This window comes from Astatotilapia calliptera, chromosome 4 (assembly GCF_964374335.1).
Source record: "Astatotilapia calliptera chromosome 4, fAstCal68.1, whole genome shotgun sequence".
Taxonomy (NCBI): Eukaryota; Metazoa; Chordata; class Actinopteri; order Cichliformes; family Cichlidae; genus Astatotilapia; species Astatotilapia calliptera.
The window spans coordinates 15,428,581-15,441,835 of record NC_137425.1 but is presented as its reverse complement, the minus strand read 5'-3'; the positions used below and the strand labels follow the sequence as shown (position 1 = coordinate 15,441,835).

The window sequence follows — 13,255 nt, the reverse complement described above, 5'->3', positions numbered from 1 at the left end:
TGCTGCAGCTCCGCCTGGCCCGGCTACATCCGCCTGTGCTGCAGCTCCGCCTGGCCCGGCCTCAGCCTCTGCAGCTCCGCCTGGCCCGGCCTCAGCCTCTGCAGCTCCGCCTGGCCCGGCCTCCGAGTCTTCGTCCTCGCCTGGTCCGGCCTCCGAGTCTTCGTCCTCGCCTGGTCCGGCCTCCGAGTCTTCGTCTGCCGCAGCCTCCTCAGAGCCTTCGTCTGCCGCAGCCTCCTCAGAGCCTTCGTCTGCCGCAGCAGCCTCAGCCTGTGCTTCGCCTGGTCCCGCCTTGACTGGTCCCGTCTCGACTGGTCCTGTGCCCACCGGGCCTCGGCCAGTACGCCTGACACTGGAGGGCCGCCGCCGCCTTCCGCACGGCCGGCCCCCGGACCGCCTTCGCCTGAGTGGCCGCCGTCGCCTTCCGCACGGTCGGCCCCCGGACCAGCGCTGTCATCGTCGCCGCCGCCTCCCGCGCGGTCGGCCTCCTGAACTGCTCTGTCGTCTCCTTCACCGCCGCCGTTGCCTTGCGCACGGCCGGCCTCCTGAACTGTTTCCACGTCTCCGCCGTTGCCTTGCGCACGGCCGGCCTCCTGAACTGTTTCCACGTCTCCGCCGTTGCCTTGCGCATGGTCGGCCCCCTGAACTGCTCTGTGTTTGAGTTATTTTCTTGGGCTCCGGTGTTTGCTGTGCTCTTCTTTTGTTTTCTGTTCCGAGCCCTCCGTCCTGGGCCCCCGCCGCCCGCCCTGGGTTGTTTTCTGTTTGGTTTTGTTTTTCTGTGTTTGGGCTGTCTGGAGCCAGCCCTTGAGGGGGGGGTACTGTCACGGTCCTGGGTCTCCTGACCCAGCGTTTTTAGTTCTTTGTGATTTTCGTATTATTGTACTTGTGTGTGATTTATTCTATGGCTTCTAGTTTTGATCCCTTGCCCTTCATGTCTCCCTGTGTGCCCCTCTGTGTATCTGTGAGCCCTCGTCTCTCCTTATGTTTTATTCCATGCTTCCCCTGCCCATTATGTCTAAGTTCTCCCCGTGTTCTCTCTTCCCCCTGTGTGCCCTCTATGTATTTATGAGCCCTCGTCCCCTTTCGTGTTTATTCCGTGTCTCCCCTGCCCGTTACGTTGGTGTTCTACTCGTGCTCTCTCTCCTCTGTACTTCCTGTTTCACCTCTCCCGTCAGTGTTCAGTTCACCCCGCCCTGTCTCGTTATGATTATCAGTGTCACCTGTGTTCCCCGTGTGTTCCCACTCCCCTCGTTAACCCTCTGTGTATTTCTGTCTGCGTCTCCCTCTGTTCAGCGTGACGTCGTCCCTCATGCTGTGTGTGGATCTCCCTGTGTCTCTCTGCGTATGTTAGTTTACTTTTCCCAGTTTAGTTTTGTATTTCCTATGTTCTGCCATTCCAGCATTAAAGCTGTGATTTTGAGTTCATCCCCGTGTCTGTGAGTTTTGCGTTTGGGTCCTCCTCCTGCCTGCCACACAGCCGAGCCTTGACACTTGTACTCTGGGGCCTCTGGATATCTGGGGCCTGGATCTCCTCCATGCCTGCTTCATACCCTGGTGGACGGGGCTATGGCTCCCCACACTCCCTAGCAGATCGTTACATGGAGAAACCTTTGGAATAGAAGCATGCTGATCCACACAGGTGTGCACACGGGTGTACACACGGGTGTTCACAGACGCGGACTACACCTTTCTTGGCTGCTGCCTCAAAGCACATTGTGCGCTGTCTATCTTGCGTGCTGCACAATATCGTTTATTATTTAGTATCTACTGTTATCTACTGCTAGCTAGTTTATTGTGATGGTGCTGTTTTTTTTATTATTATGATGCTCTTTGTTGTTTGCTTTCTCTTCTGTTTTTTTTCTCCATACAGGTGACCCAGGTGTTTTGTTTGTTTTTCTTTTTTCTTTTTTTCTTTTTTTTTCTTTCTTCCCCCCTTCTCACCGTCTCTTCTCCCCTTTGGTTTTCTTTCTCTCCCTCTCTTTCTTTCATTCTTTCTCCCTGTCCTATCCCCCAGTCATGTCTGTCCCGTTTGTAGCAACTGAAAATAAAATAAATTCATAATTATAATAAAGGTCAATCAAATGGACCAATATGGCAAGGCCACGATGATCCACTTGGTAAAATAAATCCGCTTGGCATCTTTCTTGGCCTTAAGACAACAATTCTGATGGCTAAAGATCCAAACGGGACACAAAAAAAAGAAAAAAAAAAGAAAAAAAAGAATTTGTTCTCTGTGCATGTTCACGGGTGATGGGCAACGTAGGTATAAGTATGCAGTAAAGGTGATGCTGATATAAGAATGAGCAGAATGTCAAAGATATGCCCATAAAAGTTTGTATTTTAAATGTCCTTTCTTCTTCTTTCAGTCTTCTGACACATCAAATTTGATGGAAAATCACCATTAACCATAAGTGACATTTTTCAGATGAAAAGTAACAAATGTGAAAGGATTTAATTAATTAATTTCACTCTAGGTCCAGCTCTTGGGATCAATTTCTCGATTTCTTGGGATCAATTTCTCGATTTGATCCTCAAGATGATACATACTTTCCTCATCAGTTCAGTAGGAATAAAGATTATTCATAAAATTAGTTCAGAAATACTTTTTTAAAGGAGTTCTGCATTGGTGTATGAATTAAATGCATGTTAATTCTCTTTGTTTTAAGCAAGGTGTTAACAGTTTACTCTTGCTTACACATTTTGTGTATTAAGTATAAAATCCACAAGTGATATTTTACTCTCTAAACATGGACAACATTTAGGCTGACCATGTTATAGTACGGAACAACATTTTAAGCTCTATTAGTAGCTCTTATGTTTCATAGTTAGCGTTACATAAGTATATATATATGTACCCACAATAAATGAAACATGTTAAACAAAACAAATGTAACAATTCACCTTCAAATGTCTCTGTTTTTTCACTTAGTTTCCATTCAGTCAGTTTTCTTTGCACAAAATCACCCATGACCAAAAATCGAAACTGAAAGATAAATTGTAATTTCCATTAAACCATTCCTCCTTTATATACTAGACCTTTCAACTCCCTAAACTGATCAGTAGAGCAGTTACATATATGGAAAGATTCATCAGAACAAAAAAATTTTGTGTGTGCTCATCTGCTTTTAAAGTTAATGCGAAAATGGTCAGTTATGGAGGATGAAGTTAGCAGGCAAAAGGAGAAGTCCAACAATAAGCAGGATTACAAAGAATAATAAGATTCAGATTAAACAGAAAATAAAAAGACAGACGTGAATGAGTCTGATGACGAGTTGATGAGAGGGACTGGATGTTTGTTAAATGTAGAAACTGTCTCGGTTCATTGTTGTCTGTATGTCAATTAGTTAAAGGGGTTAAGTAGAAAAAGAAAGGAAAACAAAAAACGTTTTAAAATAAATAATAATATATTAAATAATAATAATAAATAAGAAAAAGTAAAATCACTTACAACAACTTCTGCTAGTATATGTATTTTGCACTATGTAAGAGTGGTCCCCTCACATCACTGACACAGGACGTATTCTGGGTTTTTTTTCTACAGTCTCATTTATTTAGTGTCTTAGTATAATATTTACATTTTGAACACAACAATCAAACTCCAAACACTCCAGTTCATTTCTGAAGTACTGTGTTTTTACTCAGGTAATTCTATTAATAATTTTTTTTTTTTTTTAGCAACTTGAGTTTAGATGTGTGGAGTTAGATATGTTACAGAAAGTGTTGAAAGTAATGCACATACCAGAGAGTGATGCAAAGTGCACCCCGAGAAGTTTTTTTTTTTTAAGTATAATAAACAGGTTTCTCATTTGCATAGGGAAAAAGCTGTAGATATCCTGGAGTAGGTACAAGTAATTTGCACGCTAGTTTGACTAGCCACACCCAATTCTTCTCAAAACAAATGACCTCTTGTACAACCATCACAGCCACCATTTATCTTGCATGCAAATGAATTATTATGTGTGCAAATGATTTGTACTTGTCCTATTCTGGGATATCAACAGCGGCTCTTTGTTCATGCAAATAAGAAACGTGTTTATCCCAAAAATACTAATAATTTCTTTCACTTTGCTGATATGTGTATTTCTTTTAACAACATGTTAAAACGACCAAGGTTGTAAAAAAAAAAAAGTGTTTTCATCTTAAACCTAAAATAAATACAAATACTTTTATTGAGGTTTCAAGGTTTTCATGGACCATGTGAAGGTCATTTTTGGAAAGTTATTCTTGTTGCAGAATGTGAATGCTACCTGACAAAAATAAATGTTGGAGAAATGGAGGCTGAATAATGGACAGCAGAATACTAACATCATAAAATCAAAGGAAAGCTCACCACTCGGATGATTTCCAAGTTTCCATCATTTCTGATGGAGGCTTTAACATGTGAAGATGGGTGCCTATTTGTGAAATCTACATATTAGTCTTTCATGGAGTTCTCTGCATTACACCAAAGACACATACATCAACTAAAAGTGAGTGCAAATATTCTGGTACAAATCCAAACACAATGTCAAACAAAGGAAGTCTGGAAAGCAAGGACACTCCTTTTATTCCATCCTTCACGACCTAAAACTTCTCCACCTGCATAAGATTTTTTTAATTTTATTTTTATTTAACTGTTATTTAACCAAGATCCCATTGAGATTAAAAACCTCTTTTTCAAGGGAGACCTTGCCAAGTAGGCATGGGTATCGTTTAGGTTTTATCCGATACCGGTGCCAAATCGGTACTTTTGAAACTGTGCCGGTGCTCAAACGGTGCTCAAACCGGTGCTTAAAGAATGGAGAACACAAAATTGGTCCAAAAACATATTTGCATGGGCAAACAGCTTCTTTGATTCCCTGAAATATAAAGTACAAATGATTTGGGAACATGTCCTCCATCTCCTTTTCCCAACCACATTAAAGCCAATGTCCTGTTCCACCCACTGCACACAAAGCAAACAACCCCATGCAAACAAAACACACCATATTTACTCAGAAGAAAAATTAAGCTTGAACCATTTGCTGAACACAGGCCATCTGAAAAGCAAGAAAACTAAAAGCAAAATAAACAATCTGACCACTAATGAGCTTTAATAATTGATAAATCGCCAAGAGACCTTATATAAATCCTCGCTGTGAAGGAGATATTATTACAAATAATTAGCAAATAATACCAGGTGTTCAAGTTACCACACCTGACAGCATATGATAGGTTTCGTTTTGCCTGAATCGCAGAGGCGTGTATTACAGTCTGGCTGGGATGCATACACTGTGGTTTTGCTTGAATTTGTTCTCTGTGCATGTTCACGGGTGATGGGCAACGTAGGTATAAGTATGCAGTAAAGGTGATGCTGATATAAGAATGAGCAGAATGTCAAAGATATGCCCATAAAAGTTTGTATTTTAAATGTCCTTTCTTCTTCTTTCAGTCTTCTGACACATCAAATTTGATGTAAAATAAACATGTTAATATATATTCTGTGTGTGCATGTGTGTCTCCACATGTATGTTTTCATACATGCCTGAGTGTTTTTGTATTTGTGCATGTGACCGAGCTTTTTGTATCTCCGTGGGTGATATAAGTTTAGGGCTGTTTGATTGTTTCACCACCTGTGCCCGACATGTCTGCAGATTGGTACCTCCCACCCTGACACTCAAATCAAACACGGCTCAAGTTTCCTGAGCTGTCTTTTGTGTGGAGCGTGTTAAGCGATTTTTAAAGTGGCCCTTTCTGGTTTCTCCTCCAGGGCTGAGGGGACACACTCCCTCTGGCTCGCTCTATCTCTAACTTTCTCTCAGTTTTGTTTTCCCTTTGTCAATTGCAGCTTCTCTCAATGTATCTACCCATCTTTTCTGTGTGTGTGAGGAATGAACACAGTGAAGAGAAAAAGAAGAATTTATTTTAGAAAGTTTTCTAATAAAAAAAAAGTTTCCTTGAATCTTCAGTGGCTACAATAAGATGCATTTGCATTTTAGCAGTTAGTTCTCTGCATTCCACAGATGGTTCAAATGCTCATATCTCACTTCTCATTAAGTATTTAGCTGGCATCCTATTTGCATAGCTGAGAACAGAGGGGAGAAACGTGTAGATGTGTACGAGGTGGCTAACGAAGTGGCCTAGAGATTGCATGGATGGATTCTTGCCAAGCAACGCCCCACCTGCTTGCACCCGCCACTTACTCCCAGTCGTGACTGCCCCCAACCCCCTAGCTCATTGAGTGTGCCCACTCTAAAAGCTCACAAATTCTGCTCCCTTTGACAATGGTTAGGTCAGCCTAGATAAAGCACGTCTATTAGAGGCAATCGAGCTGGCGGGACAGAGTGACAGAGACACACAGGAGGGCAAAACAGGAGGGGAAGGAGTAGGAAGGCTTTGACAAATACCAAAGGTGGCCATAACTCTGCTTGTCTTCCTGGGAAATTTTTGCATGCTTTTTTTCCCTTAGAGCTTGATAAGTGTTTCTGAATTAAATGGGTTTTAATTAGCAGTCATTAAGAAGTTCATTAGCAAATTGCCTGGCTGTTTGGCTGTTTCGATGGGGATGATGGCGCTGCTCTCCGGGGCTCGCTCTGTCTTTTTACCGTGGCAGTAGTGCGTTTGGGTTTAAAGGAGAGGAAGCAGACATTTAAAGAGAGAGTGTGGATTTAAAAAGGAGAGAAAGCACAAGAGAGGGAAAAATCTGATCTGGACACTTTGCACTTGTTTCTAATTTTTTCTGACCTTTCTCACCTCCTCTCATTCTGCACCTTTTTCTCTCTCACTTCTGCATCCTCCCCATTTTGCCCACATCTCTCTCTCACTGTCAGTGGTTACTTTGTGGTTATGTGGTGATGGAAGCTGATAGCTGGCAGTTGAAGGCTGTTCTGTAGGGCTTAAGAAGAATCCATCTGTGACTGCGCGGTTGCAGTTTAGTCAGATGGTGCAGACTGGCCTGCTGAGGTGGCGTTACAGAACGATACTCGAGATGAAAGCACAGGACATGGACAACAAAAGCCATGATAGTAGCACAGTTATAGAAGCAGATAGTATTTGGTGGCTAGGCTGTTGTACTTACACTGCTTGAGAAATTGTGTGGAAATGTAGCATGGTTAAGCAAGACAAGTGACTGTGTGTGTGTGTGTGTGTGTGTGTGTGTGTGTGTGTGTGTGTGTGTGTGTGTGTGTGTGTGTGTGTGTGAGGGTGTTTTATGGAGAGGCACATGGAGACAAAAAAAAGCTTCATATTTGTTTATTTACTTTATGGTTGTGGTTCACTCATGTCATAACTGCTGCTGTGTTTCTTTAATTCATTACTGTAAAATTGTATACAAAAGTACACACAATATTTAGTCTTATTTACTTATTATTAGTCCTAGTTTTAGAGTTTTTTCAGTTTAAAATAATGATATAAAGAATATATAAATAAATACACCAATTGTGCTCACCTTGATAAAAGCTTTGGTCACATTCTCACACAGATAACCAGACCTATCAGCATGCACCAATATCTTTTAGGAGAATGATTAGAGTTTGGAAATGAGGAAGTGCGCTGGCTTCCCTCACATGAAGACATGTACAAATTAACCTTCCTTTAATCTCTCTTTCTCACTGCTGAACATACAGTGGGGCAAAAAAGTATTTAGTCAGCCACTGATTGTGCAAGTTCCCCCACTTAAAATGATGACAGAGGTCAGTAATTTGCACCAGAGGTACACTTCAACTGTGAGAGACAGAATGTGAAAAAAAAATCCATGAATTCACATGGTAGGATTTGTAAAGAATTTATTCGTAAATCAGGGTGGAAAATAAGTATTTGGTCACCTCAAACAAGGAAAATCTCTGGCTCTCACAGACCTGTAACGTCTTCTGTAAGAAGCTTTTCTGTCCCCCACTCGTTACCTGTATGAATGGCACCTGTTTGAACTCATCATCTGTATAAAAGACACCTGTCCACAGCCTCAAACAGTCAGACTCCAAACTCCGCCATGGCCAAGACCAAAGAGCTTTCGAAGGACACCAGGAAAAGTATTGTAGACCTGCACCAGACTGGGAAGAGTGAATCTACAATAGGCAAGCAGCTTGGTGTGAAAAACCAACTGTGGGAGCAATCATCAGAAAATGGAAGACATACAAGACCACTGATAATCTCCCTCGATCTGGGGCTCCACGCAAGATCTCATCCCGTGGGGTCAAAATGATCATGAGAACGGTGAGCAAAGATCCCAGAACCACACGGGGGGACCTGGTGAATGACCTGCAGAGAGCTGGGACCAAAGTAACAAAGGTCACCATCAGTAACACACTACAACGGCAGGGAATCAAATCCCGCAGTGCCAGACGTGTTCCGCTGCTGAAGCCAGTACATGTCCAGGCCCGTCTGAAGTTTGCCAGAGAGCACATGGATGATACAGCAGAGGATTGGGAGAATGTCATGTGGTCAGATGAAACCAAAGTAGACCTTTTTGGTATAAACTCAACTCGTCGTGTTTGGAGGAAGAAGAATACTGAGTTGCATCCCAAGAACACCATACCTACTGTGAAGCATGGGGGTGGAAACATCATGCTATGGGGCTGTTTTTCTGCCAAGGGGACAGGACGACTGATCCGTGTTAAGGACCGAATGAATGGGGCCATGTATCGTGAGATTTTGAGCCAAAACCTCCTTCCATCAGTGAGAACTTTGAAGATGAAACGAGGCTGGGTCTTCCAACATGACAATGATCCAAAACACACCGCCCGGGCAACAAAGGAGTGGCTCCGTAAGAAGCATTTGAAAGTCCTGGAGTGGCCTAGCCAGTCTCCAGACCTCAACCCCATAGAAAATGTGTGGCGGGAGTTGAAAGTCCGTGTTGCTCGGCGACAGCCCCAAAACATCACTGCTCTCGAGAAGATCTGCATGGAGGAATGGGCCAAAATACCAGCTACTGTGTGTGCAAACCTGGTAAAGACCTATAGTAAACGTTTGACCTCTGTTATTGCCAACAAAGGTTATGTTACAAAGTATTGAGTTGTATTTTTGTTATTGACCAAATACTTATTTTCCACCCTGATTTACGAATAAATTCTTTACAAATCCTACCATGTGGATTCATGGATTTTTTTTTCACATTCTGTCTCTCACAGTTGAAGTGTACCTCTGGTGCAAATTACTGACCTCTGTCATCATTTTAGGTGGGGGAACTTGCACAATCGGTGGCTGACTAAATACTTTTTTGCCCCACTGTACATTCATTACTCCTTTCCTAGAGTCTTGAAGCCAAGCCAAAGACAACATGTTTGTGCCTCAGGACAGCTTAACCGTCAGGAGCAAGTCTGTACCGGTACAGATTGTAAAACATCTATTATAACACACCCATTGCCTGAAGTCATTCTTTCTCAGTACATTGTCCACCGAGGTTTCAATATTTTTTATTATAATTAATTATAATTATAACATAATTTGTCACATATTAATAAAAGTAGCAGTCTTCAGACACAACCTGCTTTCGACGTATAAATAAAGATCTTTGTTTACACACTGGCATGCTGTTACATTAATTGTAAGGGGCAAGTTTGTACTTGTCCAGTAATTATTGTACCAGTATAGTACCAATAAACATTGTAGTCATCCTTTCTTAGCTCAGTGTCCGCAAAACTTTAAACATTTTTTGTTTTTTATAGATAATTAATTACAGTTCTAACATTATTTTAGTCACATATTCATAAATGCAGCAGTCTTCAGACGCACCCTGCCTTTAATGTATTTAAAGTCATGCCCTAACTGGAGTTTTTACTCTTTTAATGCAAACCTTTCACCACTAAGACTTTAGTCAATGCTGCTAACCACACGATGGTCCTTGAATTAGCTTTGAAAATTCACATGAATGAACTGTTGCTCACCGAGTAGAGCCGTATTGTGAGAGGGTCACCATGGCTATTAGCCAGGCCAGCTTCTGGGAGAATGGTTCTGGCCCCTGTTTTTTTGTTTACAGTGTGATGATGTGAGGGGAGCCGCGGTGGAGCAATGGACTCCAGGATGAGATGGGGATAGGAGGGTTCTCCTCTTCTGCCTGGGACGAGGCTGGTCTGGACCCTGCTCTGAAGGAGGAATTTCGGTCCTGCTTGTGAACACCTAACAAACATTTATCCTTTGTTGTGGGACAGTTACATTGTGGGACAGGGTGGGAGTTTAGCGAGCATAGAACATTGTGTTTTATATGTTTTTTTGAAATTGGGATTATTTATTTCTGGGGATTTTAGTACCTTGACAACATTTTATTGCTTGTTTTTAGAATTGTTTTTCATTCTTCCTCCCTGGTTTGGAAATAAGCTGTTTCTGATGAGACTTACATCATCTATGTGCCCTGGGTTTCTGACTCGCGCACTCTCCCCTTGTATCTAAAGAACCAGCCTCTATAGTAAGACATTCGCACCAGCGTGTCTACATATTCACGAACAAAAACATCACAGTGCTGTTGGTTTGACTGTTGCCACTCGCCAAAATAATTTGTGTCAACAGCTGATTGTCAATGAAGGAAAAAATAAGTAGCTGTAGTTAAATGTAAGTCAAAAGAAGCTAAATTGAAAACACTTAAAAACAGTTGTGTACCTAATTACTCTGGCTTTGTTATCTGTCATGTTTTAGTGATGCATATATTTAATATCAACTGCTTATAGCTGTAAGTTCAGTTTTATACAGACAGTCAGATAATTTAGTTGTGGTGAAAATACAATATTTAAGTGTGTATGATTTATTCATTGCATTTTTTTTTCTTCAAGGGCTTTAACTACCAGATGCATGCTTAATCATCAAGGTAAGTAAATCCCAAATGTACTGTTTGGGAAAACCTGCAGTCTGTTGAGACTGAAGAAGTCACTTGGATGAGTGACAAAACATTTGTCTCACTGAAAACACTACGCGCAGATGAACACAATCAGCCTTTTGGTAGTGATGGGACGTTCTGTATCGAGGCTTCGGAGCGTGTGTCGAGTAATGGAGGGGGCGTTTCCGCGAAGCGCGTATCGAGGCTTGCTTCATTTATGGGAGGAGCTGAAAATGATGACGTCCGAAGCCTCGCTGCCCGGCTGTACCACGTGACTGGTTCATGAAGTGGTTCGAACTTTGCCGCGAGCTATGACAGCGATATAAACCCCTCAGACTTCATTCAAAAATGTGGGTGTTTGATGGAGAGTTGCGGTTAGTGAGAGTTTGGAGACCGTTTGGAGGTTTATGAGAGTGAGGAGAGAAAGTCTGGAGAGAATGGAGCCAGCTAAGAAGAGGAGGATGTCCTCCCCTGTGAGGGAACATTTTGATCTTATTCCTCCCAACAAGGTATGTAAATTTCTACAGAAGATGTATTTTCATGATACTGATGGTGCAATACAATTTATGTTGAGCTGTCTTTACTTTTGTACAAGGTGAAGTGTTTGCTATGTGCCAGGGAGCTGGGATATAACAACAACACCTCATCCATGCTTAGGCACTACAGAGCTTTGCATGAGAATAAGGGGAACACCGATTGTGGAGCAAGACCAGGTGAGCCATCAAATGCAATGATAATATAGGATGCAGTAATGTTACTAAATGATATAACAATATTATACAACTGTAATAAGTTACGTGTGTGATATTTATATTTGTGCTTTGTCTTTATTGTCTTTCCTCAGGAGAACAATCTCAAATAGATGAAGACCTGGTCAGCATGGTGATTGAGGACTCACAGCCATTTAGCATTGTGGAGGACAAAGGATTTAAAAGATTTGTTAAATCATTAAATCCTAGCTATGTTCTCCCCACTAAAAAGGTCATAAAAGCAGTGAAAATTTAGTTTTTACAGAATAAAATGTGAACAGGCAGGACTGAGGCTCAAAGCCTCAGTGTGTAGCTGTCCATACCTCAACGTTACAAAAGCACAACCACTGTCCACACCCCAACCACACCTCACCTCACAGTAAATGATCATTTCCATTTCAAGCATTTCCAAATAATCATTTCCCATACTGCCACTATAAATATACACAGTATACTGCCATCACTACAATATACATGTTTTACACACTCCTTTTGTTGTTGACATTTACAGGCTGTGTGCAAAATGCCACACTCTTCAAATTCATGCCAGCTATTATTTTTACGTCCAGTAGGTGTCCTGCTAGAGCAAATGAAGCTTCATGAAGCTTCGCGTTGGGGTGAACCAATTGGATGAAAAGCTTCAGTGCTTCATGGGGCTTCATCTGCCCATCACTACCTTTTGGGCTATAGTTACCAATTTGTACATTGTTTCCTTCTTTATCTATGCTGAGTTTTCAGTTCTCTGAGTCATATCAAAGTGTTTTAGTACTTGGTTTTAATGACTTATGAAAAGGAAAAAAGATACAATCTCTGACATCTTCAGTATTCTGATTATTTTTTCATAAACTATAAACTACATTCACTCCTACAGGAGAAAGCTAAGTGCCCCAAAGAGAGAGTGGCCCTTTCTGCTGCCACACATCGGTCTCTGGACAGGAAAAAGAAGTAAGACAAGAAATGGAAACACATGTTTTGCATTAATGCTGTTGAGATCCAGTGATCAGTGGTGTATTTGGACTTCTTTAGGGTTGGTGAATCTCCAGCACAGACTAAAAAGATGCAGCAGAAGCCAAAATGCCCCACTACCAACAACCAAAACACCAAACTGTTTACAACCGGGGGGGAAGATCGCGACCATGACAAACTGAAACACAGGGCTTAAATACATAGAAGGAGCAATCAGGGAATGGACAACAGGAGGGAAACACAGCTGGGGCAAATCAGAACTGACAAGACAAGGAAGCGTAAACTGAACACACTGAGATAAGACAGACTTTCAAAGTAAAGCAGGAAACATAACAGTCACGCCTAAAACAAAACACTGACAACACCGAATCGTAACAGTTCCCCCCACCCAAAAATCAAACATTTAAAACATGTAACCCCAAAGAAAATGTTTGATTCATGCCCAGCGCATACGGCACCGGCTACTGTTCTGCAGGTGACGCTGATGGCTGGATGGGCCCCTTGGATCCTCCAGTGGAAACGGAAGGCTGGAGCGGTCCCTCGGACCCTCCAGCGAAGGCGGACGAAGGCTGGAGCGGTCCCTCGGACACCCCCAGCGAAGACGACGAAGGCTGGAGCGGTCCCTCGGACCCTCCAGCGAAGACAGACGAAGGCCGGACGGGCCCCTCGGACCCTCCAGCGTATCCCGGACGAGCCGCCATTTTGTTACACCCCGGCCTAGGCAACCGGCGTGCAACACAGAAAAAATAAAAATAGGGGGAAAAAAAACAAAACAAAAAAA

The 13,255-nt window shown here is 42.4% G+C and overlaps 1 protein-coding gene and 1 long non-coding RNA gene across 2 annotated transcripts in view; both read left to right on the top strand.

Moving 5' to 3' along the window:
- ccp110 (centriolar coiled-coil protein 110) overlaps positions 1-13,255 on the top strand; it is a 664,638-nt gene that overhangs the window by 543,733 nt on the left and 107,650 nt on the right. The window lies entirely within an intron of this gene.
- LOC145428272 (uncharacterized) lies at positions 10,885-12,191 on the top strand. Its single transcript, XR_013908522.1, has 3 exons — positions 10,885-11,268; positions 11,355-11,472; positions 11,604-12,191. It is a non-coding gene; the product is annotated as an uncharacterized LOC145428272 (long non-coding RNA).